Source organism: Lissotriton helveticus, chromosome 7 (assembly GCF_964261635.1).
Source record: "Lissotriton helveticus chromosome 7, aLisHel1.1, whole genome shotgun sequence".
NCBI lineage: Eukaryota > Metazoa > Chordata > Amphibia > Caudata > Salamandridae > Lissotriton > Lissotriton helveticus.
In genome coordinates, this window is record NC_136068.1 from 769,964,524 (window position 1) to 769,969,956 (window position 5,433).

Below are 5,433 nucleotides of genomic sequence, written 5' to 3' on the forward strand. Positions count from 1 at the left end.
TAAAAGCAAGTGAGCTTGAGACAAAGGAAGTGAAGGAGTGAGAATATACAGGTAGTGAAGGAAAGAGTGACAGAAAGGAACTGAGTAAGAGAACAAAGAAAGGTAAGGAAGGGAGTGTGGGTCAGTTTTAGGGAGTAAGCATAACGGAAGAGGAGTGAGACAGTGAGAGGATCCAGAGACTTAAGCTAAGAGACAGGCAGTAAGGGAAAGGAAGTGAGGATGTGAGAGGACAGAGGAAGTGAGAAAAGGAGTGAGTGAAGTGTAATAGGATGAGTGAGAGAAGGGGAATTATTGAGGGAACAAAGAAAAGAAACAAGGGGAAGGGGAGTGAAGTAGAGTGACTGACAGCTGGAAAATGGTGGATGGGAGAGAAGTAAAGGGCCGTGAAGGAGTGGTTAATGAGAATAAGTGAGGAAAATGGAATAAGGGAAGGGAGGTGAGGAAGAGTGAAAAAAGGCCAGTGAGGGTGAGTTAAGAGAAGTGATAGAGGGTGGAAATAGATAAGTGATCATAAGAGAATGGGATAATAATATATATTTAATAATGCAAAATACAAAATAATTTCAACAACATGATAAATGGTTTATTTTTGCTGTTCTCAGAATATATTGAATTTCACTTAAAATAGTGACTTCAACAGTACTCATCATATAACAGCGGGCAAAAAAAACACAATCAAAATGATTGTGTTTAAAAAACCCATTGATTAATTTCTTAAATAATGTAAAATTTTTAAAACCATATCTAAACTCACTTTTGATCCATCCACTTTTCCACGAGGCCAAATAGTATATGGAAAGTCCTTTTCGATAGAAATTAGTCCAGAGTATTCGTAAATGTCTCATTTACCCGACTTTCTGAAAGAAAAGCTCCAAAATCTTTTGCATTATGAAACAATACTTTTACTTCCACCTCTAGTTCACTTTTTATAAACAAATTCTATAATACTCACAGCACACACTACATGATAAACATATACTATCTCTATGAGAACTACATGTTTTTTATTACCTTCATCAGTCTCATTCAGAAAGTAATTTTGAACAGCAAACTAAGTTATATTAACTGCTGCAATCTTCATAGGCCAATTACCTTCCCTAAAATTTTGGTTGTAAGAACACTAGGTAAGAATTTAGTAAGTCAGAAGGCAAACGTTGTTTGAAAGTCAATTGAGTATCATTACAGACCTTCCAACCTTTTTCACATTTTAAATAACATGTGTAATGTCCTGATGTTGTTGAAGGACCATCATGGTAAATAATTGCTGCAGTTGTAAAGGTTCTTCCTGAAATTGATAATTGAGAAGCCACAACATTTTTAATTAATGTTGTCAATTTAGTTCCATTAGGTCTACATCGTTGGAACATTAAAATAGCATACTGTCCATATCCTATTAAAAATAAAGTTGATAGCATTTCAGATTTACATTGACTACAGACCATGTTTTGATTTGCTGCTCTAACTAGATTATTAAAAGACACTGATTTGCAGTCTGGTAAAGTCAAATATATAAATCTTTCAGTGTCTACTGCAGTACTACTTGAAAAGGAGCAATTGTCACAGTCATGTTGCCATTTATAAGAAAGGCCAAAAAGATGTTCTACATCTACTCCTTCATCTTGCAAAACAACAAGCATATACATTAGAAATTCCTGACAATCTTGCTGAATATTCTGTGAAAATTGATTTAGACCAGAACATATGTCTAAAACGTATCGAATTTCAGAAACACTTTGTATTTTTGTTCTATCACTGCTACATTTCTCTAATACAGAATTTAATAAACAACAAAGTGTTTGATCACGATTTTCAGCAATCTGTTCTTTTACAGTTTGGAGAAAAAAAAAGCATTAACCACTACATTAGCATAGCAGTTGACACCAGAACTATTTTCAAATTGAAATCCAACAACATCTTTAACTGAATCCATTTCCTTTCTGCTTACAATTACTGTTTCATCTGCTTTTTTTCTTTTTGCTACAACTTCACTACAATTTTTCTCATTTCTTCTTTTTCGGCCTACCACACGCTTTTCAAAAAAAGGATATTGAGGTAAATTTGGAGCATACTCTCTTCTTAACCTATTATATTCTTTTACACAATTTAGATCTGCATTAATCTTTGTCTCATCAAAATCAATCAAATACAATCCAGATAAAGTTCTGACTCAAGATAAAGCAACATATGCCATGCCCTCCTTGAACACAGAATTTCCAATATTCACCAAAGCACTATCAACACTTAAACCTTGAGATTTATGAATAGTTACTGCATGTGCCAAAGAAACTAACTGTTTTCTGCGGACATATAAATCATTCACTAGCAAAAAGCGAGCAGAACAACAAGTGATTTGTTGTACTTCTTCAATACCATCAAATTTAATTTTCATAATTTCAATTCCAGCTCTATTTCGGTAATTCACAAAATCCACAACATGACCCATTGCTCCATTTACTAAACCTCTTTCCACATGTAAATTACGTCGTAAAATTATACGACAATTTAAAGATGCATACAGAGTCTTTTCCATACCAGCAGTTTTAGATATTGTCTTCTCTAAAGAATCCAATTTTGTTTTCAACTTTTCTGACAAAATAATAGTGGCTCCTTCATGTTCTATTTTATCAATAGCTCAGAGTTTCACAATCTCTTGATTTTCCAACTTTAACATTTTGGTGTTGAAGATTGAACATTCTTGCAGAGTTGGCATCAAGCATATGACGGATTTGTTTTCAGAAATGTTCTTAAAAATATTCTCTGGCACAATATTTTCCTTTGGAAACAAATTGGAAATTAATCGTCCATGTAAAGCTTCTTTGCCATGCTCAGTTAGTTTTCCAATTCTTACATCTTGTAGAATATTTTTATAATCTTCAACCTTTGCCTGTCGCATATTTTGAAGTAGTTTTGCATATTTGAAATTTAGCCATATGTTAACATTTCCAATGGTCCCTAAGCACTTCCTGGTATCTTCATGCGTAAGCATTTTAAACACTGGCTGTCCTTTCACTGGAGTTAGTTGCAGTAAATCTCCAAAAACAATGATGTGTTTGCCTCCAAATAACACATCTTAGTCTGTTTTAAGAGTTTCTTGCATTCTTAAATGCACAAAAGCAAGCATTACATTTGATACCATGCTTACTTCATCAATGATAAGAAGTTTCATTTTTTTACGACCCTTGAAACTTCACAACAAGCTTCTCCAGATAGCTTGTGGTATTGTAATTTGTTATCATGCTCCACTGGCAGCATCAATAAGCGGTGTAAAGTAATCCCTTTAATGTTGTGTGCTGCCAACCCAGTTGGAGCAGTAACAACACAAGAGAGCGATGACTCCGTTATTTTCTGCAAGTATGTTGCAATCGCTTTAATCAGGAAACTTTTTCCAGTTCCTGCTTCTCCACTCACATACAGTCGAATAGGTACAAATGATGTACATGAGCACTCTTTCTTCTCATGAGATAAACCATGCTCAATTTGTTGTGTGACTTGGTCATATATTTGTCTCTGCTCAACGTTTAGTTCTTTTTCCAAATCTTCTAAGTCAACTCCATCCTCCTGAGCTTGTTCCATGGCTCTTTCAACTTCCTCCATGGCAGTGGCAGCTTCATTTTGTATAATTGGTCCTCCTAGTGGATCCTGACTCAATGAAGCAGAACTCTGACTGTCTTGAGAACTGTCTCTAGCAATCTCTGCTGCAATTGTAGCTTCTTGCTGTATTTCCTCGTTTAACATTTGCAGATAATTTGAAAAAACAGGACATTCTATTGTATCCTTGGTTGCATTGAACGAATCTTCATAAGTAAGAAAATCTCCAAGTAGTTCCTCTTCTCTACGCCAAGGCTTAAAGAGTTGTAAAAGAGCTAAGTAATAAAATTCCCTTTTGTCTGGAGAATCACAACTCAATTTTCGATGATTAATCAAATGGCCTTTTCTTTGTTTTACTAAACAGCCTTCACATCCAATTACAGCATATACACCTTTATTGATGTCTTCTGTGATTTTTTTTTAAAAAGGTAGGTTTGCAGAACTTCATAGAGACAAGCGTTCTCAAGGTGAGTACTTCTATTTGGATAGTATGTATCCAACATGTTTGTCTTCAGAATATCTGTACTGTCTGGTTCTTTCTCCACCAAATACTCTATTTCTTGTACAGATTTCAAAACTCGGTTTCGTCTTGCAGCAAGACCTAGACTCACCCTAATGATGGTTCTAGACTTGGCATATAGACTTGCTGATGACAACCGATCAGAACATTCATACGCTCCAATTTCTCGATGCGACAACATCTTCAGACTGTAACTGTATAATTTCTTGCTTGGACTCTTTTCATGTGAAATTTCCTGCCACATTTCTTTCAGTTCTGTCTTTTCTGATTTTGTGATATAAGATGTCACATATCGAGCCACAGCAATAGAGTTGTCAGCCACATATTGAATATCCATGTTAGCATTCCACATGGATAAAATGACTGGGTTGCAGTCATTTATGAATTTGGATTCCTCATTTCTTCTTAGGTTGTATGTATTTTTGGGTGATTTTCCTGCCACAGTATGTCGCAGAGAAGACATAAAATTGCTGACTCTTCCTTTCAATGTTACTGGACGTGGAAATGCAAAACGACATTTTGTGTAGAACTTGTCCTTGGATTTGTATTTTCGACGACAGTATTTCCCACAACGATGACTTTGAAAGCGTAAAACTTGCTGTCTTAAATTGTTTTCTTCTGTATTTTTCGGAACAGCACATGTAGAATACTGCTCAATGAAACTCATCACTTTCTCATCTGAATCTGTTCCAAATTTAGGTGCATCTTTAATCCATAGCAGCATATGTATATAAGGAGCACCTCTTGCTTGATACTCCTTTCTCCAAAAGAAATCCAACACCTCTCCAAGCGGAGGATTTTTGTTTGTTTGTAATAAAAGACATCATAGCTTCAAACCTATGATTGAAATACCTGCATACATTAACTGGATCCAAAGAGCACAGTTCTCCAGTTGTCTTGTATTCAATATTTTCAATGTTTTTATTTGCCTCTCGTAGAAATTCAAGTAAGTCTTCCCAAGCATACTCAGCACAGCTAAGAGTGAGGAACCATGTAGGAGTTCCTAGGTTTCTTAGCATACATTTCAATTCCCCATGACGACGGTACCAATACTCGTTAGTACCACGCTGACATGCCATGAGATTAATTAGCTGAGATTCCAAAACACTGTCTTGCAGTTTGACTTTATCCATAAAATCCCTTGCCGAAACATTTCGTAGATGTGCTCCACTTTTCAGTATATGATTTACTGCATAGGAAAGTCCAGACAAGTCACTCTCAAACAGTAGATGGAACAAATATGGAATGCATTGACGAAACCTTGGATCTTCTGCATATAATCTTGAAGTCTGGTATTCAGATGCAGGAATTTGAACAGGTCGGTC